This window comes from Crinia signifera, chromosome 6 (genome assembly GCF_055691185.1).
Source record: "Crinia signifera chromosome 6, ASM5569118v1, whole genome shotgun sequence".
In the NCBI taxonomy this organism is placed as follows: Eukaryota; Metazoa; Chordata; class Amphibia; order Anura; family Myobatrachidae; genus Crinia; species Crinia signifera.
Window position 1 is genome coordinate 81,591,740 of NC_139222.1, and position 24,677 is coordinate 81,616,416.

At 45.0% G+C, this 24,677-nt stretch overlaps 1 long non-coding RNA gene across 5 annotated transcripts in view; it reads left to right on the forward strand.

Annotated features, from left to right (window-relative positions):
- Positions 1 to 15,343: 15,343 nt before the first annotated feature.
- Positions 15,344 to 24,677, forward strand: part of LOC146006995 (uncharacterized) — a 100,805-nt gene continuing 91,471 nt past the window's right edge. For all 5 annotated transcript variants that reach the window (XR_014444175.1, XR_014444174.1, XR_014444172.1 and 2 more), the window contains exon 1: positions 15,344 to 15,401. This is a non-coding gene — a long non-coding RNA (uncharacterized LOC146006995). The remainder of the gene's footprint in view (positions 15,402 to 24,677) is intronic.

Sequence of the window (24,677 nt, forward strand, 5' to 3'; positions counted from 1 at the left end):
CTACCTAACCCATGTCAACCTAGAGCAGTGGTCAGGGAACTCGGTCCTCATTACCCCACACAGTGCATGTTTTGCTGGTAACCCAGCAGGTGCACGGGTGTACTAATTACTCGCAGACACATATTATAAGGTCCGCAGGTGGAGTTAATTATTTCACTTGTGATTCTGTGAGGAGACCTGCAAAACATGCACTGTGTGGGGTAATGAGGACCGAGTTTCCTGACCACTGACCTAGACTCATGTCGACTTTCCTGCATTTCGACCTAGACTCATGTTGACCTAAATGCATGTCGACCTAATGACTGTTGATCAACATGCTGGTGCCCTTATGATCCACACCAGAATATTTGCACTTTCCACAATTTCTACACTGGCTCCACTGTGCCACCATATAATAATGAATAAATTCAAATTTTCCCCTAAATATTCTACACACAATACTCCCTATTGACAACAGGAAACAAAAGTTTTGGGAAGATTTTTGCAAATATAAAAAACCCCAAAAAACTAAGAAATCATATGTACATATTGTAAGTACTAACAGCCTTTATTCAATACTTTTTGCACCTTTTGCAGCAATTACGGCCTCAAGTATATTTGAATATGATGACACAAGCTTGGCACACCTCTCTTTGGGCAGTTTCCCCAATTTATCTTTGCTGCACCACTCAAGCTCCATCAGGATGGATAGGAAGCCTCGGTGCACAGAGATGTTCAATCGAATTCCGGTCTGAGCTCTGGTTGGGCCAGTCGAGGAAATTCACAGAGTTGTTCTGAAGCCACTCCTTTCATATCTTGGCTGTGTGCTTAGGGTCATTGTCCTTCTGAAAGATGAGCTGTCGCCCCAGCCTGAGGTCAAGAGGTCTACCCAGAGGTCTGCTCACGTTTTCATCCAGGATGTCTCTGTACATTGCTGCATTCATCTTTCTCTATAAACATCCCACAGCATGATGCTGCAACCACCACGCTTCACTATAAGAATGGTATTGGCTTGGTAATGAGCGGTGCCCAGTTACCTCCAAACATGATGCCTGGCATCATGGCTAGAGTTCAATTTTTTTCTCACCAGACCAGAGAATTTTGTTTCTCATGGTATTTAAGGTGCTTTTTGGCAAACTCCAGGCATACTGCCATGTGCCTTTTACTAAGGAGTTGCCTCTGTCTGCCCACTCTACCATACATGCCTTTTTGGTGTATTGCTCCATAGATTGTGATCCTTTTGGAAGGACTGAGATATGCTGTAGTTCTGACAGAGGGACCATAGGGTTCATTGTCACCTCCTTGACAAGGGCCCTTCTCCTCCGATTGCACAGTTTAGATGGCTGGCCAGCTCTAGGAACAGTCCTGCTAGTTCTGCACTTTTTCCATTTAAGGATATTGGAGTCCACTGTGCTCATTAGGACCTTCAAAAGCAGCAGAAATGTTTCTGTACCCTTCCACAGATTTGTGTCTCTAGACAATCCTGTTTCAGAGGTCCACAGACAACTCCTTTGACATCATGCTTCGTTTGTGCACTATCAAGTGTGGGACCTTAAGCTGTGTACCCACGGGGGCGATTTCAACACATATGGCTGGCAATATGGTCGCTGAGCGACCATATTGCCAGTGATTTTATGTGCTGTGAGAGATAAATCGCCGGGAGCGCGCCCCCGCTGCCAGCAAAATTCAAGTTTCAAACAGAATCCAATCTTTACCAATTTTAGCAATTGATTTTAATATTTCAATATTGTTTTATTTGTTATGAGAATTCTCATTAACGATGTTAAAATATTTGTTTAATTAATAAATGTATATTTTTTATCACTGGTAGTGTGTATTTTTCAGTTAAACCCAAGTGCTGTATATATATTTTCTCTTTTTTGTTCTACATATTTGGGAGATTTACACACTCCCTATACAGCAGCTTTGGCCATACCTGTGCTTCCTTTCTTTTTTATAACTAGACACTGTATATATTTTATACCATAACCGTATACAGTAAATTTTGGGATACTTAATAGCAATGAAATGTGTGATTACCAATCTAAAACTCATCATAGATTTCTGGGCCTAATTCAGGTCCTGACACAATTTGAAATAATACACCAATTGCCGGTACTTTGCACATGTGATAAACCCATACTGTGTATGTGCAGTATGTGTCCTACATCGTCAGGCGCAAAACAGCTGCAGACATCAAGTGATTGACAATCTGCAGCCATTTGGGGGCATGTAGAGGGGGAAAAATGGTAGCCATTTTGCCTCTGTTCCATGTGAGTTCCAATGTACATTTCCTGCCCTCTTCAGTGAAAAATGCCAGATTGTCATGGGGGTTTCTATGCTGGCTGCACAATGTAAGCAGCAGGGGTGGAATTAGCGAGAGCTGGACCCAGGTGCTAAAATATAGAGAGCCCTCCCACTCTATAAAAAATGAAGCGACAAGTACCATGATGGAATGTGGGCTCCCTTCACAGCAGAGTGTTCCCCACATGCCTATCAGTGAGTCCAAATACCCTAAGCATCTTTCCCATTGCCCACCCCACATGCCTTACTGTGTGTTACCTTATACCGCACTACATAAATACTCTACATCACTGCTCTACACCGCCCTATACCCTGCACTGCATTAATACACTACATCCCCCTATACCATGCACTTCATCTCTACACTTCATCCCCCTATATCCTACACTGCATCTATACACTACATCCCCCTATACCCTGCACTGCATCACCATACTACATCCCCCTATCACCTGCACTACATCCCCTATAACATGTACTGCATCACTACACTACATCCCTTTATACCCTGCATCATTACATTATAAGGCCCTATATGCTACACTACATGACCCTACACACTTTATTAATACACTGTGCTACATTTCCAACAATAACATGATTGGGGCACTGTATACACACACTGTGACCCCATACACACTGACGCATATACACACACTGTATACACCCACATACTGTGTGCCTCAATACACACACTATGCCTTAATACACATACTATGCCTTAATACACACATACTGTACACATATACTCTGTGCCTCAATGCACACACACACACTCAAACACACACCATGCCGGACATACCCTCAGCGCCAATCAGTAGACAGCCTGGCACCTCCCCACCGTTGCTCTGCCTTTACCTCCTCTTCCCCTGTGGCTGCTGTCCAGCGGCATCGGTTTCGGTCCTTAGCTCCCGTGGTAGCTGGGAACTGCCTTCCCCTCCAGCCACTGGCACTGATACTGCCTCCGGCAGCTCCCACATCCCCTGCCCAGCAGGCTACTACACTGAGACCCTGCACGCGGCGCTACCCCTTCGGGCGTTGCAGACTTCCTGCTGCTGTCACCCTTGCCTAAGTCCATCCTCTGCTGCTTCCATGTGCCTGCAGCTGCTCATTGCCTGCTGTTCCTCTTCAGCTCTGAGCAGCCACGGGCACATGGAAGCCACAGTGCCTGGACATCGGCTGCACGCTAAAAAAAAAGAAAAATCTCGGTCTGTCAGAGGGGGTGTCTGTGAAACCAGAAACCCCCCCTGCATGCGCCACTGCTCTTTGTATTAGTTGTGGTAGCTGGCTTTCAGGACCTCATGAGTCCGGCCAAATACCTGCACCCCCATCACCCAGTGCAAATATCCTCACTAGCATGATTGGAGGAAAAATCATTTGATGGTATCTCACCAGCGAATGATTTTTCCGCAATTCATAGATAAAAGCCAGTCTAGACTGACTTTTAGCCTGTCATGTGATTTCAGCCGCCTGTTCCGAGCAGGCATCAACACACCTTCATTAGCAGGGCAATGCCCAGTGCTTCTATGGGCACACCCGCAAAATGCTGGCATTCCCCTGCTCCCCTCTTCCCTCCCCTCACTGTATGAATGCCTTGGTGAGTGTGAAACTCGCGGAAGGCTTTCGCATAGGGGGTTTGCGCATGTGCATATTCGCGCAGACCCCAACCATTGGCCCAGAGGACTGAATTTGGCCCACAGCGAGTGCATCTGAATCACCCCAAGTCACTAGTTCTCAAGTTTTACATTCTGGTAGGTAACAGATAGTTTATGATCAGTATGGATAGCATTACATGGAGAATCAAATAGCAATGACATAATAAATGTCAGGTGACATAACCGGAAAAATGTGCACCACATTTGCCTGTGTAGTGGCTTTGTAAACAGGTAGCTTTTAATGCAGTTTGGTGACATAAAAACATTTCAGTGCATTTTGGGTTGACATACCATTGACACCAACAACAAAGGGCAGGATGCACTAACATCTGCCCTCCCTCAGCCAGCTACCGCATCAATACTAATTGCATATGCTCTAACATATGCGATTAGTATCACAAAGGGCAGCTCTTGCGGTAAGAGCTGCCCTTTGTGAAGCAGCCGACGGAGGGTGATCAGGTCCCCAGTGGCTCTCCTCCCTCCTGCTGTCCCCTGCTGCTACGGTGCACTGCCTCTTCCTTCCTGCACATGAAAGGTGCTAGGGAGAAGGTCACTGGTCCGGGCAGCACAGCAGGAGGTTGCCCGGAAACAGGTGAGGGGGAAGTGGCAGGGGTCCATGCGGGATGGTAGCAGTGGTGGTGGGGTTCCGTGCAGGGGCAGCAGGGGTTTTGATATGAATCCTATAGGCTTCTATAGGGTATCATCAGGTTTTGCTAAAGTGGATATAATTACTTCACTTGTGATTCAGGGGGTCGATTTATGACCGGTCAAGCAGGGGAATATGTACTAGCCCCGTGCGTTGTGGCAGGGGATAGAGCATATTCCCCATATCTATGACATCCGCCGAGCGGCGCTGTGGGGCAGGAGGCATAGCACAGCTACGATATCTCATAGTGCGTGCCTGCCTCCTGCCTAATTTATGAACGGTCAGTATCGCTGACCGTTCCACCGCCTGCAGCTATCGACTTCGATGCTGGCTCTGAGCTGCGCTGGGGATCTATCGAGAGTAGCAAAATCGAGCGCATGCGCAGTCAGCCGGCCGGGGGGGAAGGAGACGGCACATCAGTATTAGTTGATGTGCTGTCACCAGGAGGGACATCGCCGGAAGGGGGGAGTTAGCTCTCCCCCACTTCGGCCGGCAAGATGTTGATACATCTTGTTGGTGTCCCCTCCTGCTTCACCTCGCATAAATTGTTGCATTCCCCATGTGCCTACCCTCACATGAATAACTTATAACATACTTGCATACTTCCCAACATGACCCTCTCCAGGAGGGACACAATGCTCTGTTTCTGGACTTCCCTCTTAATTTATGATTGCCATCACCTGTGTTGAACAGATTAATGGATCAGAAAGTTGTTTCAGCACAGGTGATGGCAATCATACATTAAGAGGAAAGTCCAGAAACAGAGCATTATGTCCCTCCTGGAGAGGGTCATGTTGGGAGAAATGGTATAATAAGGTGCTGTTGTATTGTACTTTGCTATGGCATTTTCAGAGAACAGAGAAAAGGTACACCCATTTCTGTGCCGTGGAAACCATCCATGACCACAGGTGTAAAACAAGGCTGTTTGCAGTGTGATTTAAGTGCTCAAAATAAATAACTTCTGCCAATGACAGATTTAATAACTTGATTTTAGGTTAGTGCAGTCCAAAAGTCAGTGGTAAATAAGAGGGGAAGATATATAACTCTTGGATGATATAGGTCATGTTGACATCTCTGTATAGGTAATGTGTAATTACCTCTGCCATGCAGGTTTTCATAGATTCTCTGGGGTTTGTCATGTTATTTAATTTACTTGGACTTCAGAAGTGAAATCACAGATGACTGACATCTGGAAATCAGTCATTGAATTTCTTAGCTTATATATTGGTGTCAGCAACTGAATCATTAAAACAACATTAAAGCCAAACAATGAAAAGAAATACTTAATGAAAACTCAGTGTGATCTTATTTGTAATGCAAAAGTAAATAAATAGATTACAAATTAGAATTGAAAACAAAAAAGTAATTTTCTTTTACGAATAAGCCTTGCGGGAAAGCTATACTAATAACATGGTATAGCTATTATTGATTTGTTTTTAATTTCAATCCAATAATTCCACTTAATGAGTTTTAAGCTTCATAGATATTTTTGTTTATATGAGGATATGTTTTCTTATGTTTGTTAATAGGCATTTCCTTTCCTGGTATTATATTTTTACTTTTCTTATGAGTTAGCAATAAAATAATTGTCATTTGTAATCAGGCACATTCAGAAGATACTTTTTTAAAAAATAATGGGTGAGATTTAATAGGATGAGAGTTTCAGAAAGTGAGAGATTTGGTGAGAAATCTCCAGTTTTTTTAAAGCGGCAATCATTTACACTTCAAAATCAAACTGGTTCTTGCAGTGTAAATGATTGCTGCTTTAAAAAAACTGGAGATTTCTCACCAAATCTCTCACTTTCTGAATCTCTCATCCTATTAAATCTCACCCATAGTCTTTATTTAGTTTCATTTTTTTAAAAAGATAAGTAACATACAGTATCATACATAACATCATCATATGACATCATTTCCTATCTGTTCTTATACTCCTACGGTATCTTTTATCCTTGTTAGTCTATCCATACGAGTACATTAGCCACTGTTTTTCAATTCACTACTTTATGTTACTCAGCGGATACAATTACTGGTACTTATGTAAAATCTGGGCTCCCGTTTTTCTTATGAGACCGCGTCCACTCGCGGGACTCGCTGCGCTCGCCACGCTTCGGGCACGGTGGCTCGCTGCGCTCGCCACACTATATAATATCAACTCCATGCGTAGTTGGATAGTAGGGGTATGAAAAAATGGGGTGCATTTAACATGGGAGCCCAGATAATACATAAGTACCCAAATATTACATATATAAAAATACAACAAAACATATAGTAATACTAATAAATTACTACACTTATACACCCCCCCCTCCCACCATCCCCCCTCCGCCCCCCCACCCCCCGGGACTTGTCTCCTTTCCTATTTCTTCTCCCTCTCTTATCTCCTCTATATTCTACCTAAAGTGCATTCAGAAGATACTTAATGATACTTAAGCTGCATATACACCTACAGATTTATCTGTCCAGTCTGTCTGGTGGAAACTAAAATCTGGTAATGTATGGAAGCATATGACAATTTACCATTTGTTACCAAATGCTGGAAAACGGATATATCAATGCACCATCGGCCAGTGTGTAACAGATATATTGCATTGGCTCTGAAACACAACCGATGCCTGATATATCTAGAGATATAGGGGATGCCTTGAGCTGTGTGTATGGGCTATCCCCTGCCCGCCCCTACAGCTGCACCGGGAGCCGTCGGTGATTGACCCCTCAGTGATGTCTCGTGATGTAATTTCCGACAGATCGGGAAGCATGAATAGAGAACATGCTGAGCAATAAGTCTCTAGACGCTGGAGCTGCCATTATCCAGTTTGCCAGCTTGCCAGCAAGGGATTCTTGGCAGCTGGCATGCCAGCGAAAGTGGATGCAAGTCTATTGTCACGAATGCGGTGCGAGAGCATTGTAGATCACAATTGCTCTGAAAACTATGTTGCAGACTGATTTGGTCATAGAATTTAAGGGGAGTCATATGATCACGCAGCCATTTTCTGAGTCTCTACCGGCGTCATAGTCTCTACTGCTGTGGCCAGTCTATATAGCCATAGAAGCAACCCATAGCTTTAATGTTCTCCATAATTACATATAGTCAGCTAATGTGTATGCAATTGAGCTTACAATCAGTCCTATGGGTGTCTATTTTCATTCATAGGTGGCAGCTTTACTTGCTAACAGTAGCAGCTCTATAGCATAGAGCAGGCATGTCCAAACTGTGGCCCTCCAGCTGTTGTGAAACTACTAAGTCCCATCATACCTAGTCACAGTTTTGCTATTACGGAGTGCTAAAACTATGGCAAGGCATGCTGGGATGTGTAGTTTCACAACAGCTGGAGGGCCACAGCTTGGACATGCCTGGCATAGAGAATATATTTTGTGTGAGAGAGATGCACATACAATAGGAACTTTGGGTGTTATTCAGGTTGATTCGCAAGGCTGCGAATTTGCAGCCTTGCAAGTCCATCAAACCCCGCCCGGCGAACGACCGCCCCCCGCCGCCCTGTCAGCTGCGAATGGATGTTTTGCATAAACATCCATTCGCATGGCTCGGGTAACCGCCCACATCTTTTGATGATCACCGACCATCGAATGATGTTTAGCGTGCACGCATATACTGTATAAGTGACTTTTCAGTTACTTACATTTGCGTGCACGCTGGCGTGGATATGGGCGTGCAGCTGACATCCGGTGATGTCAGCCACCCGCCCCCCCACCCGCGTCACTGCCTCATTACCATGAGAACACCCAGCGTTCTCATGGGAACGCCCATGGAACGCTGGGCGTTCCCATATGGTAATGGGGCAGCCCGGGCACCCCCCGCCCATCTCCGCCCCCCCTCCCACACACACCGGCGTAGATACCCACCTCCGCATGCGCAGATGCACAACATCGGTACTGAATGAGGCCCTTTGTCTCCCCATCAAATTAGTTTTACACTGGCCACAACTCATCACAGCCGCTGCGTAGCCCAGGACTTACTCAGCAGTGTGATGGAAAATGGCACACCCAGATTGGAGCTGATGTCACAAACACTCCCCATAAACACGCATTTTCCCTGACACCCCCAGTAGTTTTTTTGCATGCCCAGATTTTTGTTGCCACTCTCAAAAAACTTCAAGCTTCAACCCCCACACGTCCACTCCGTGCCAATCACCTTGCGAAGGGCCAGCAAGCAGAACTAGTTGCAGGAGTTCATCGCAGCAAGGCCTTGCGCATGTGTACTGTAAACCTTATGCATGTGCAGCCGTGCAATAATGTCAATATAAGGCCACAAGTCCTACCAGAGTGCAGGTTGGAACTTGTAGATCAAGAGAGTGGAGAGACATAAAGTTACACTGGTTTACAGCTAGCCATATTTCCATTATATACAGATACAGTATATCCTCATACAGGTATGGGTCATAGGGTTGATAGCACTAAGGTTGACATGCATTAGGTTGACCACTGAAGGTCGATGTGGGCTTAGATCGATTAGGTAGACACAATTATTAGGTTAGCATGAGGCAGGTCGACAGTCAAAAGGTCAACATAGGGTTTTTCACCTTTTTTGGCCGGAATGTTGCCAGAGTCGACTTGGACACTGAAAAAGTGCACAGAGTCCCCTCAAATGGCTCACCAAGCTTCAGGCACACTATTTTATTCTCCTACCATGACCTAGTGCCTTGATGGCTAACCTTGACACTCCAGATGTTGTTCAACTACACATTCCAGCATGCTCTGTTTCAGTTTTGCTATTTGGCCATGCTAAATCTGATGCAGAGCATGCTGGGATGTGTAGTTCAACAACAGCTGGAGTGTCATTGTTAGCTATCAAGGCCCTAGTGGATGGTAGGGCATGAAATACATGTAGGCTCAAAAAAAAAACCAACACCCCATATTGACCATTTGACTTTCAACCTTCCCCATGTTGACCTAATGCTTGTGTCAACCTAATGACCCTGTCAACCTAAGCCCATGTTGACCTTTCCAGGTGTTGACCTTGGCCCATGTTGACCTTCAGTTGGCAACCCAATGCACTTTGACCTTAGTGCTGTTGAAAATAATGACTGTATACCCCTCATACAATATTGCCACAGTTGGACCAAACAGCCATTCTTAGCATGTCAGATCCCATGAGGCTCAGCTTGCACTGGGTATCTTTTTCACTCAAATATGTATCTTTTTCATAGGCATACCATATCTACAGTATAGTGGATGCAAAGGATAGCATTACTATGGGGCCAAGTATTACGATAACTTGTATATTCAAGGAGTCACAATCAGATGGTTGGCTTAACCCAGAGCAGAGGTGCGGAGTCTAAAAGGCTCCCATGCATTAGTCCGATTTGTCCTAAGGACAAGTCGGACCACTTTGCCCTTGAGAGCCCCCGGGAGCTCCCCTGGATGCTCGCGTACGATTTGGCACATTTATTGTGCTATTTTTACATGCAATAAATCACTGAGTAGCAGGGAGGTTGCAAGGGATCCAGGCAGTAGTGGCTGGGAATTTGTAGCGGTATTTTCTGATTAGCGAGGTAGGAAGCGCTGCTGAATATGAAAACATATTTTAAAAGACTGGAAGGAAGCTGATTGGCTGAATTGTGAATTTCTCATCCCTATTCATATTGGTTGAAATCAGCCCAAATCGGACAAGTGTATGGGGTGCCCAGGGATAACATTCCAGGGAGTATTCATCAGATACCACCGCAAGGAGATATGGACATCGCGGCCCCTGGCGTGCAGGTCACAGCTCCCTAACCTGGGTCACCTGATACTAAATAGTTAGATGATGCAGATAATATTCAAGAATATACTGTATGTGCATGGATAATTAACTCACCTGAGGTTGAGCCAGTGGCTGGAGAATGCTGGCACAGCGATAGTGGGGCTGATTCTGAGTGCCAGAGAGCCTGTCCTGCCACCCCCCCCCCCCCCCACACACACACACATCATTTCCCCTTGCAACCATGCGAAGGTATGTGTACTGAAGACACATCCCATTGCTTGCCCCCACTGCAGGAGAAATCGTTCAATGGTCATGATTGAATGATTTCTCCTGCCTTTACAAATTAAATTCAGTGGAGATGGACTTTTATTTGTGGCCGCTGGGATGAAGACAGGGTGGGCGTCTAATGTCATATCGGGCAACTGATACCCCTTTCACACTGCAGCTCTTAACCGGTATATTGACCATTTTTTTAGCCTTTTAAAATGGTTAGAGCTGCAGTGTGAAAGCACCAGTCTGCATTTACCAGTTACAAATAACCGGTATTTACAAACGGGTAAAAAGTAATACACAGTTCAGAGATGTCTTTTATGCAGTGTGAACAGCTCTGAATCGGTATATAGGACTCAGGCAGTAGCTATGAGAGCGCAGTGCATATGTAATGAGCCGCTTATTACATTTGTGCATTTGTAATGAGTCGCTCAGTACATATGCGCATATGTAATGAGCGGCCCATTCACATGCACTGCGCTCATTACATATGTGCATATGTAATGAGTGGCTCATTTCATATACACTACGCTGTCTTATAACTACGGTCTGTCCTGCTTTCACACTGCAAACCTGCTTAAGACCTGGTATTTATGTGTAGTGTGAAAGGGGTTTAAAACGGTAATATACCGTTTTAAATACCGGGTCTCAAACGTTTAGGCAATGTGAAAGCAGCAACAGGAAGCTTTGGGAATAACTATGGCCCTTATTCTGATCGGTGCGGATATTCCCGCATTCTTACGGTGCGGTCCGCACGCCACGGTGTTTTGCCGCGTGCGGCCATCGTCCGTAGAAACGCCCACGTGTCCTCCGCATTCGGACGGACTCACTCTTTAAGAACAGGGCGTGTTTACGGACGACATACAAAGCATGCGTGTGCGGGAGAAACACTCCGATTCGGCACGGTATTACAGAGTATTACAGAGTATGCTCGGGAATACCGCATCCGAACGGGAGCCAAGCGGTGCTACCGCACGTAAGCGGAGTATTTACGCCAAACAACCCACTATGAAGTATCTTCTGCTATACATCACATGACCCACTTATTCAATTACCTATCCTCATAAAAAACTGCTTATTTGGAATTGGAATCAATTAGATTCCAATATATCCTTACAAGCATGCCTAACACATGCATTGCACACATTAACCCTTACAGCAATGTAAGTGCAATGGTTTGTATTACACCCTGTGTAAAAGATTATAACCAATCTACACATATACTATTTAAAGTGCAAATAAAACCAACAACTGTAAACTTGCATAAAGAATTTATTTAAACAGACAATTAACAGAAATAAAAAAATATAAAATTATAAATTAAATAAGCAGGTCTTTGAGGTCCTGCAGGTCTGCTTGAAGGAGCAATGGTTTCAATTAAAGCACTGACAAGCGTCCTATTAGTGAGTAATGAGTAAAGGAGTAGATTCTATTGGGTTCAGGTGTTAATGGTTGTAGTCATTAGGCGTACGTTCGCCTAGCGCATGAACGAGTGGTGTCCGCAAAGCAATAGTACACTTGTGGACACCGCACATTTCTGCCCTTTTTGATCGCGTGCATTTGGAGTGGTTTCCGAATGTACGCCCCCCAACATAAGTGTACTCCCCCGTGTCCGCCCATGTTTCCGCCCCGTTTTGCCCACTTTGAAACTACGCCCATGTGTCATTCCGCATGACGCCCATAATACGCCCCTATTTCCCGAATGATAGCGGTGAACAGTTCTGGACGGGATCTGGCCGAACTGGTACCGAGTCAAGGCGTGGCACATGCGCGTTGCGTTCTCCACGCATGCGCAGACGCCGTAAACACGCGATCCGAAAGTATGCGGTAAAGTCCGCGTCAATCAGAATAAGGGCCTATGAGAGGCAAGAAGCTGCTGGGTGGATGAATTAATGAACTGCCCAGACAGTGGCGTCACAATAGCACCGCAGCCCCCGTGGTTGCGGGGAGGCGCAGTGTAAGTGCAGGCGCCGGGGGGCTGCGGTGCTATTGTAATAGCGGTACGGTGCGGGTGGGAGCTGGGATGCCTGTCAGCGCTGCAGTGGTCCCAGCTCCTGTCCTGGCTTCATTCTGATGATATGAAGAATGGACCATCATAAAATGTCTGCCCCCATATAGCAGACAGTTCTCTGAAACTGTCTGCTGTATGGGGGCGGACATTTTGTGATGGTCCATTCTTCATATCAGAATGAAGCCAGGACGGGAGCCGGGACCACTGCAGCGCTGACAGGCATCCCAGCTCCCATCCGCACCGATGACAGACGGACTCCTGAGTATGTAAGTATACATTGCGGGGGGCGCAATTTTTGAAGTTACGCCACTGTGCCCAGATGGTGGATGTGTTGACTGGAGAACCTGGAGACATATCAGTAGCCAAGGTCAATAGTGGCAGCAGAGGTAGTCAGCTGAGATCAGGTGGAAGCACTGGACAGAAACCAGGAAAGGGACATCCAGAATCAACTGTGAGATGAGACATGCTGCTGAAACTGTGGCTGTGGTGCAGATGCTTCTAGAGAGCCTGCATGTATTCAGTAGCGTTATGAAGGCTGTTGAAGTGCAATTTTAGCCAGGAGTGGTCAGGACTACTATATGCACTAGGTTGCCATAGACCAGGCATATCCAAATGGTAGCCCTCCAGCTGTTGTGGAACTACACATCCAAGTATGCCTTGTCATAGTTTTAGCATTCCCTTATAGCAAAACTGTGGCAAGGCATGCTGGGAATTATAGTTTCACAATAGCTGGAGGGCCATAGTTTGGACATGCCTGTCATAGACAAGTAGTTGACATGCAATAGGCAGACCTCCCAACATGATCCTCTCCAGGAGGGACACAATGCTCTGTTTCTGGACTTTCCTCTTAAGTTATGATTACCATCCCCTCTGCTGTAACACATTTCTTATCCATTAGCCTGTTTAAAACAGGTGATGGCAATCATACGATAAGAAAGAAGTCCAGAAACAGAGTATTGTGTCCCTCCTGGAGAGGGTAATGTTGGGAGGTATGCAATAGGTAGACATGAGTTTTTCATGATTTTTGTGTCTGCCACCTTGCACACTTTACCGGTCTCAATTGTTGTCCAAGTGTACTAGAGGTAGCAATTGTGTAGCACTCGGCTGCTTTGGAACCGCACATGCCAGCATGGCCTTTCACTGTTTTGCTGTTAAGTCAGAAGTTCCCAAACATGGTTCTCAAGGTACTTCAACAGTCCAGGTTTTAAAGTTATCCATGATTCAGAACATATGGTTAAATCAAATTGAGGTACTAATTAAGTCACATATGGCCAAGCATGGATATACTTAAAACCTGAACTGCTGGGGTATCTCATAGGCTTGGTTTGGGAGAATTTGTGTGGTTATGATATATTACAGTGGTTCCCAACCCTGGTCCTCAAGTACCCCCAACAGTGCACGTTTTCCAGGACTCCACACAGAATCACAAGTGCTATAATTAGCTCCACCTGTGGATCTTTTAAAATGTGTCTGAATAATGAGTCCACATGCTGGGTGACCTGGAAAACGTGCAATGCTGGGGGTACTTGAGGTCCAGGGTTGGGAACCACTGATATATTATATCTTCAATGTCTAGGTCTACAATCATATGGTCGACCACTAATGGTTGACAGTCAAAAGGTCAACAGGGTCCAAAGACAGTCAAAGGGTCGGGGTCAAAATGTTGACAACGAAAGGTTAACAGGGTCAAAAGGTCGAAATTCAAAAGATTTTTGGGTGTCTATGTCGACATATGTTGACATGGACACTGTCAAAGTGCTCCATGTCCCCTCGCATGGTGTGCTACACTCACCATGCTTCAGGCTTGGTGGCTCGCTGCACTCGGCAAAATATTATATTCTCCCTCCACGCCGTAGTAAATGGTTGGTATGATATACCGCCTTTCGCCACATGTCGGCTCAAAATTTTGTTAAAAAGGCATGTCGACCCTTTCCATGTCGACCTTTTGACTGTCGACATTTTGACCCTGTCAGCCTTTTCATTTTCAACCTTTAGACCCTGTCGACCTTTTGACTGTCGACCATTAGTGGTCAAGCTTATGACTGTCAATCTATCATGAGTCCAGATACTCTTTGTGTTAAAAGTGTGGCAGTGCATTCTAGAGTTCATCAACAGCAGGAGTCCAACATGTACTATACTATGGCAATATCATGTCCTTCATGGCCCTTTTAATGAGAAGTTTTTCCTTCTAATGGTAGCTGCACCCACTTTGGTGATATGCTATGCTCCTTAACCCTTAAATGCAAAGTGAATGTAAAAATTGATGTGAACTTTGCCAAGCAAATTTTTTTATTCATCATAATGGCCTTTTTTTACACAACATTTTTTGTTTGAATTTATATAACAAATGTGAGCAACGCTGGCGTTTTTAGCAGATATTTTGCACAGAGATGTTGACACTCAGAGGGTTAATGAGCAACTAAAGACTTCATTTCCTTGGAGGGTAGTTGTGTCTTATGCTGGGTACACACACCTACAAATATCTGTCTATCGGTCTGGTGGGAACAAAAATCTTGTAATATACGGGAGCAAAGGACAATCAACCATTTGCTCCCAAATGCTTGAAAATGGACATGAATGTTTGTCTGCATACATTTGTTATATCAAATGGATTTAATCTAGTTGTATAAATGACCATTGTCTGTTTTGCCGTGTTTGGGAGCAAATGTTCCATTCTTGTCTTCTCCCATACCTTACCAGATCTTTGTTCCCACCAAATAATTTGGACAAGTAAATTTGTAGGCGTTTACCCAGTTTTAGTTTAACAAAGGTCCCAGGAACAAGAAGAAGTCAGGGAAAGAAACACTTGCACATTTATACAGACTGTAGAAGGTACTGTTTGGCTTGCATAAACATATAAAGTTAGTTGTTTTCCAAGATTTGTTTTAAATAGATAGGACTGTATAAGACCATATGTATTAGGCCCACTTCTGTAGTATAGAGTGCAGTAATAGTTTTTGTACTGTAGCATAGAGTCAGGGCCGTCTTAACTGCATTGTGGGCCCTTGGCTAAGCAATGCAATGGGGCTCCTGCTAAAGTACAAAAAATAGCATAGCTGCTATCAGCCATCCAGCAATTATCATGCTTACAGCCAGTAACTGTTTGGAGCAGCCCTGATTTTGTCTAATTCATCATCAAAGCAGCCAGGCAGCAATCTCTACTAAGGAAAATGGCTCTAAATTGCACACCCTTCAGTAATGAAAGGTGCCGTGATCTGCTGAAGGGGGTGCAATTTAGAGCCACTTTCCCTACAATGTATATGTGTAGAAATACACACCTGAGGTTTAAGAATGCCTCCTCTACATTGATACCCCCTCCCCCCACCGCCCTCTATGTTGTTAAGCAAGGAACCAGCATGGACTGCACTGCGACATAGGCATAATTCTAAGTAAGTCCTACTATTTATTTGTATATAGTGTCAGAAATTTGGGGCTGGCATTTGGGTGTTGGCCCCCCCGGGCTGTTCTTGCTGGACTGTCTCAGGGCATCACTAAATAATTACACAGTGAGTTTTTATATCCTGTTTGCTTTTATTCACGTATGCACACTTTTTTTCACACACTCTCTACCTCTAAACACTAAGTAGGTACGATCACAATTCTCTATTGTTATGCGCTGGGGGAGTCATGTTTTGGGGTTCCCTGGGCCCAAGATGGTGACCCCATAGTGTTAGGGCCCTGCTTGACAAGACCTGGATAATTGGTGGGAAGGCCAATGATAGTAAAACTACCTCATATTATATTATCCTGTAATGATCGCATAGTGTATTTGCATCCCCTATGTCTCTGTGTATAGCAATCTCTACTAGCCTCACAGAAAACTCCAGAGGCACCAGCAAACCCCTGCTTGAAGGCTCCTATAATTGTTGGGCTTTAAGGTGGCTGCATTAAAATGGCCCTGCACAGAGTATGTGGCATGTCAGGGGTAGATATACTGTAAATAGCAGATAATTAATGGGGTCCCTAGCGAGAGAAATGACTAAGTGTTTATAAACTATAATTTATCAGATTATTTGGTACTTGTGTATTATCACGGCGCCCATCGCATCGCATACCACTAATTCAGGTATGCGATGGACCCGATTTCAGCCTTTTCCCAGGCTGAGTATACAATTTTAAAATCGGGTCACGTCGCATGCCATTGAGTCCCATGTTAAATGGAACCCCCAGACCCGATTTTTAATTGTATACCCACCCTCATGGGTAATAAATATGTAAAATGCCCCCACATTGTTACCGACCCCCACTATCAAGGCCAACCCGAAGCGTGGCGAGTGGCGGCGGTACGTGTCCTCCGACCTTCTCATACCCCCACTATCCATGTCGGCGTGGAGTTGATTTTATAAAGTGTGGCGAGCGCAGCGAGCCCGAAGCGTGGTGAGCGGCCGCGCATTACCTCACAGGTATACGCGTGCGCTCGCCACGCTTTGCGCTCGGTGGCTCGCTGCGCTCGCCACACTTTATAGAATCAGCTCCACGCCAACGTGGATAGTGGGGGTATGAAAAGGACGGAGGACGCGTACCGCTGCGCTCGCCAAGCTTCGGGGTGGCGTTCATAGTGGCGTGGCGTTAACAATGGGGGGGCATTTCACATAGTCATGATCCATGAGGGTGGGTATACAATAAAAAATCTGGTCTGGGGGGGCATTTAACATGGTAATAAGGCATCTGGGTGCCTGTACAATTAGAAATCGGGTGAAATTGCGTCGCATTGCATGCGATCAGATTTTTCATTGTACAATGCCCTGCGATGGTAATCAGGGGCGCCGTGATAATACACAAGTACAGATTATTATTTTTAGCTTTATCTTTAGCATATACATACCTCCCAACATGACCCATGCCAGGAGGGACACAATGCTCTGCTTCTGGACTTTTCCTGTTAATGTATGATTGCCATCACCTGTTTTTGAACAGGTTAACTAATAAGAAAGGTGCTTCACCACAGGTGATGGTAATCATACATTAAGAGGAAAGTGAGAAATGTGTCCCTCCTGGAGAGGGTTATGTTGGGAAGTATGCATATATAATGCTTTTGTATGGATGTTTTTAGTTGTTTGATGCCTAATTACAAGTATGTTTTAAAGCGATAAATTGTTAAAATATGGGCACATGTGAGGTATAAGTTTTGTCATGTCTTTTTAATATGCTTATGTCTAAGTATCACCTGTTTCAATCAAGTTAAGATTTCAGTAGATGTGGTTAGAATTTATTAATTATAATCAATACTCCAGAGCAAGCAGATGTGACTCATAACATAGCTATTTCTTTGATAAGAAGAGAGGGAAGATTTTTGGAAGCAAAAGGGGGGAGAAAAAGAAATAACTTTGGACTTTGGTAACTTTGGTAAATGTACATTATTTTTTTGCATGCAGTGTAAATAATGGCTGCTTTTGTATTTAGCCCACAAATGCAGGACAGCTTTATGTTTAAGCGCAATTAAGCTCTGATTTCTGTTTCAAAACTACTTGCCTTTTACTTCTTTGCTTAGGATTCGCCTCAAAGTGTGAAGTGTAAAAACAATGCAGAGAGAGTTTGTTTAAATATTTGTGCATTTACACTGACAAACTATGAAAACAATTTTGTTTGGCTTTTGTTAAATATAACAGGACTAAAGGTGCACAGCATCGGGTCTCAGTGGTGTAGCTAGGTGCCATGGCGCCCGGAGCAAGGGCATGTTTCGCTCCCCACCCCCCATTTTTAGCAGGTGAGGCTCCTGCGCAGTGAAAAGTGGGCACGGACCAACATTATACCACACACCATAATGCCCATTGCACATTTTAGTGAACTTTGTAATTCCAATAACACATAAACCCACACATGATGCCCATGACATACTATATAACACTCTGCAAAGCCCATGACATACTAAATAACACTCCGCAATGCCCATGACAAACTATATAACACTCTGCAATGCCAATTACATACAACACACCATAATGCCCATTACACATGGGTAGTGTGCAGGAGGGAGGGAGCGGTAGTGTGCAGGAGGAGGGAGCGGTAGTGTGCAGCAGGGAGGGAGGGAGCGGTAGTGTGCAGCAGGGAGGGAGGGAGCGGTAGTGTGCAGCAGGGAGGGAGGGAGGGAGCGGTAGTGTGCAGCAGGGAGGGAGGGAGCGGTAGTGTGCAGCAGGGAGGGAGGGAGCGGTAGTGTGCAGCAGGGAGGGAGGGAGCGGTAGTGTGCAGCAGGGAGGGAGGGAGCGGTAGTGTGCAGCAGGGAGGGAGGGAGCGGTAGTGTGCAGCAGGGAGGGAGGGAGCGGTAGTGTGCAGGAGGGAGGGAGGGAGCGGTAGTGTGCAGGAGGGAGGGAGCGGTAGTGTGCAGGAGGGAGGGAGCGGTAGTGTGCAGGAGGGAGGGAGCGGTAGTGTGCAGGAGGGAGGGAGCGGTAGTGTGCAGGAGGGAGGGAGGGAGCGGTAGTGTGCAGGAGGGAGGGAGGGAGCGGTAGTGTGCAGGAGGGAGGGAGGGAGCGGTAGTGTGCAGGAGGGAGGGAGGGAGCGGTAGTGTGCAGGAGGGAGGGAGGGAGCGGTAGTGTGCAGGAGGTAGGGAGGGAGCGGTAGTGTGCAGGAGGGAGGGAGGGAGCGGTAGTGTGCAGGAGGGAGGGAGGGAGCGGTAGTGTGCAGGAGGGAGGGAGGGAGCGGTAGTGTGCAGGAGGGAGGGAGGGAGCGGTAGTGTGCAGGAGGGAGGGAGGGAGCGGTAGTGTGCAGGAGGGAGGGAGCGGTAGTGTGCAGGAGGGAGGGAGGGAGCGGTAGTGTGCAGGAGGGAGGGAGGGAGCGGTAGTGTGCAGCAGGGAGGGAGGGAGCGGTAGTGTGCAGCAGGGAGGGAGGGAGCGGTAGTGTGCAGGAGGGAGGGAGGGAGCGGTAGTGTGCAGGAGGGAGGGAGGGAGCGGTAGTGTGCAGGAGGGAGGGAGGGAGCGGTAGTGTGCAGGAGGGAGGGAGGGAGCGGTAGTGTGCAGGAGGGAGGGAGCGGTAGTGTGCAGCAGGGAGGGAGGGAGCGGTAGTGTGCAGCAGGGACACCACCCCCCTGCCAGTGTGCGTCTGTGTCCCCCCCCCCCTGCCTGGGCTGGGCTGTTCCCCGCTCCCCTGCCCGCTGTGTCCGGACTCCAGGAGGAGAGAGATGTGCTGCTATGTAAAATTCATATCTCCCGCTGGACCACTAGCCAATAGGCACTCGCGGTCCACCAGCCACCATTGGCTAGCGGTCCAGCGTGAGAAGTGAATGTTAGAGCAGCACGTCTCTCTCCTGGAGTCCGTACACAGAGAGTGGGGGAGCGGTGCAGCGAGCTGGCTGGCGGTGCTGGCACAGCTCCGGCGCTATGCTATTTTCCGTCACTGGAGCATGTGCTCCACTGGCTCCGCCCTCGCTACTCCTGTCGGGTCTGCAACACAAGCAATGCCCGATATATCAAGAGTTTTATATCTGCGCAGTGTGTATGGGCCGACCATCCGTAGAGCCGCTGGTGATTGGCAGCTCAATGAGTGCATGCGCCCACCCACTTGTGATGTCTGTTCCAATGGTTCTGGCAGTGTGCATGGAGAACAGTCTGCCAGATCCGTCTGTAGATATATCTATTGATATATGTATATATCATCGCGTACCCAACTTAAGTTATTTCCTTTTTAAAGGTTTTGGGAATTCAAAACTCCAATTTGTCTAACAAGTCATGCTAATTTAATTAGCAATCCACATGATAGCTTTTAATAATACCGCTTTCAGAGCGCAAAGGCTACATCACATCTGGTATAGGGACATGGAACCATCCCAGGAGCGACCTCCACATCTGACCCGGCTTCTTGCTGGGTTGGTGAAGTCATACGTGGGTGGGGCTGAGCGATGGCACATCATCAGGTGGCGGGGGAGGAGGCAGTGCTTGGAGCTGACAGCGCTGCCCCTTCCATATTGTGAAGGGACACAGGTTGATCGACCCAGGTTACCTAATCACACTGCACCTTGACTTGGAGCAGAGCCTTGTTCAACCCTGGTCGTGATCAGGGTTGAACTCCTGTGTTGCTCGACCCGGGGTGGCCTTTTCACAATGCACCTCGACCCGGGTTGGTGACGTAATGACCCAGCAATAACCTGAGTTGAGAGTGCAGTCTGGAAGGTGTATTTACAGTAGACATTTGCAAATAAAATATTTGATTAAAAAAAATCTGTTTTTGTTATAAATACAAAAATAGGAAATTAAAATGTACAGTTATATTTTGAAGGGCGCTTGCTGGCTATTGCTTTCTTGCTTGTATTTAAATTTTCTTTAGTGCTTATATTTGATAATAAACACATTCTTCAGTACCACTCAGTCAATTATCTTCAGCATTCACAGATGTTTCCCTCTACATTGTCACGAAGGTTACATCTTGTTCCTAGTTGGCCGTTGTATTTCCATCTATTTCATTGTCACACTGAGACTCTACATTACAGAACTGTCTTTTCTATCATCTTGATGCCTGTTATTTTGTTTTCTTTCAGGCATATAATTTCCTATTTCTAACTATGATTTTGAAGCAATACAGGCGTTAAAATTATCATCATCAAAGATCATCTTGAGCGATTGACTGTGCTACAATTCTATGGGTATCTGACCCTGCTAGTTACCTTAGCAGCAAGGAAATTTGTTTTTGCTTTGGTAGAAAAAATATAAGACAAAGTATAAAATACAGCCGTATAAACATAGCTGCAATTCTGGAACATCGTATTTGGGGGAGGAAAAGTAAAACAATTGTCGGAATTAATAGAAGAGTTTTATTTTTACATACAGTATATGCCCCAAAAAAATGAGATACAGGAATGCAGTGGTAGGGGGCCAAGCTTAGGGGTATGGCCAGCTGCCGCAGAGTTTGGGCTAACTATTATCGTGTACATGGTCTGGGTCCCATAATGAATATTTATTGCAAATACTCTTAGTTAATGAATGAGAATGTTTCTGATCTAGAACAGCAACTAGAAAATACAACATAACCAGCGGCGTAATTATAATATATGCACCCCCTCATTGAAAATTTAGCAGCCGCCCATGCCCCACCATGCCTTACCCCTCCACCCAGCAGCAAAAACCAGCAGATCTTGTCTGCGGTGCGGTCCCGTCTCCCATCCTGGCTGTTGTTATCAAAAATTGCCCATCAAAAATGATTCAGAGAACTGTCTGCTATATGGTGGTGGACATATTATGATGGTTCAGTTGGGAGGTATGTCATAGTTGTGTGAAGTATAACTGTAATTCACTGTCCCACTTCGGGGTCAGTAGCAGATGGTGAGTGTGACTGGCGCGGTACACCTGTCAATCCATAACGCAGGTGTCCAAAGGTGGGCACCTGATCCTTAGAGGAGGAGGAACCCAGGCAGTGTGTATATATGTGACTGTGTTCATATATAATATTGTACAAAAGTTAACAGCCTATATCACCTATCATTTGTACTGTATGGTTCATTTTTGTCAAAAGCCAGTTAACCTACCAGTACAGTATAATTTTGGAGTGTATACACAGGAGAGGTGCACATCCAGTACAAAGGCTACACAAATATTGCCTTGGTCAGAAATGAACCTCCTACCCTCAGGGCAGTTAGACTTTAGTGTTAACTTCTATACCAATCGTGCCACCCGAACTATCATTTCTTTTTCAGCTGCTGCTTAACTAGTTGCACTGCAAGAAATTTTCATTTATTTTTTTTCTACTTCACGGCAGTCCTTATTGCGGTATAATATCCTATTTCTCCAAGTGTAGACACAATGTTTTTTTTTTTCTATTTAATAGGACCTGCCCACTCTGGTAATATAATTGTGCTCCTCCTCTCACCAATCCCCCCCCCCCCCCCCCATGTTTGCTAGTCAAAAGCAGTGGAAGGCTTGATTTTTTTTTTTTTTTTTGTAGTGTGGCTTATCTTATTTTTGTTATGTTGTGTGGATCGTAATTCGCCTGTGTCCGTGGTGAGTGGGTGATCTGTGACCAGCGCTCGCCACAGGAAATTATTGTTGACAGTCCTGGTGGAAGCTTCCAAAAACAGGGTTCCATCTCAGCTGCAGCGGGCATGCTACAGATATCCGGTATTGCATTTCTGCCCCAGAATGCATTGTGGGACCCTTTGTACAGGCACCTGGCCATTGCAAAAGTCTTTAAAATGGCACCATGCACTGGACTATGATCCTGAAGCTATGGATGAGCCTTCTCCCCAAAATCCTCTTACTGCCCAGCTGTTTTTTTCCCTCTCTTATTGGGTGAGATGTACTAAGCCTTGAAAACATGGAAAATGATAAACCACCAACCAACCAGCTCCTAATTGTAATTTATTTTCAAACACAGTATGTGACATAACAGTTAGGGACTGATTGACTGTTAGGGACTGATTGACTGGTATCACCAATCACCATTATATTACTTATCAAGCTTAGTAATGGCCCATTTAATTTAGTTAGGGCTCTAAATATAGTGCCATATTTTTCTTATTGCAGTTTCTGCTTCTGTGACTCATGCTGCATGAACAATTAAAGTCTGTCCAAACTGTCTGGTGCCAACAAGAATCTGGTAATGTACAATATAACTTAAGGAGCCCATACACGGTCCGTTGTGTATGGCTCCGTTCTGTACTATGCGATGCGCGCTCCCGCGCATCACATAGTACGGTACAAAAAGTATGTGCTGCTCATACTTTTTGTACTAGCTATACATCGGATCGGATCGCAGTGCATGCACACTGCATGCACTAGGGATGCGATCCGATGTGTTCTGTTTAAGCACACAACGGATCCGATTAACGGACCGTGTATGGGGGGCATTAGAGCTGATGACAATAAACCATTCACTCCCAAACACTGTAAAAGACAATGGAATTTTCTCAAACTTATATTACTGCTAATTTGAGTTCCAAATACGTCAAAATACCTGTCTTCTGGCAAATTTAAAGGGCTAACAAAACCTCTCCTAAGAAAAATTATTCTTATTTAATGACCTCTCCTTCATCCTCCTCGTCCTTGATTTTTTTCTCCTTCCCTTCATCATGCTCTTCTCGTTTTTTATATATATATATATATATATATATATATATATATATATATATATAAACATTTTTGTATTGTATTCATTTTATGTATGTGTAAAATCACACTGATTTTATTATGATTCACAGTGTGAAATCTGTCTGTACAAATCTGCTATAATGCCCCCGAGGAAGTCAAGTTTTTGACGAAACGCGTTGGGCTACCGACATCTTGCAGAAGACACTTTTGAATAAAAGTTGTTTTTTTAAAAACATTTTATTGTAACTCATTGAAGTATTATTTGTGATTGTAATTTGAGGTGCACTCTGAACTCCCTTCTGAACTCCCTTCTATTATATATATATATATATATATATATATATATATATATATATATATATATATATATTATCGAAGTATGTATTGCCTGCAGCGCTTTTGAGCCAGGGACATATGTGAAAAATCCACACACAGGCCAAAAATATAACATCAAGTATACCCTCACATGCATGATGCCCTTCATTATTTATACCATCACATGTCCGTGTGGGCTGGTATATGTAGGGCAAACTACATGCAATTTAAGAATCCGTATGACCCAGCATCGGGCAGCCATTCGGGCGGCCCTACAAGGAAAGGACTCTAAAAATATTGATCAACCCGTTGCAAAACATTTCAAAACCTTTGGACATACCCTTGCTAGCCTAAGGTGCAAAATAATTGACCACGTACCACAGCCGCCAAGAGGAGGGGATCGCTTGAAAAAACTCTCACAATGCGAATCCAAATGGATTCACACACTAAAAACCTTGTTCCCGCATGGCTTAAATGAGCAATTCACGTGGAACATCTTTCTTTAAACCTTTTTTTCCCTAACCAGGTTTTTGATATTTTTATCCCCCCCAAAACAACCCCCCTTACTTTTGTTGCAATATTGTTTTTGCCTTAATAATTTTCTTTTTATATATATTTTTTTTATATATCTTCGTTAAACTTATTTCTGCAGCAGTACTGTTTTTGTTAAATATGGCTTATATTATCAGCATACAATATGTCAGTTTACATCTGTTTATTTATTATGTTTCAGGATACCAGTACATAGGTCCGCTATATATACTGGGGATCACCCAGCACCAAT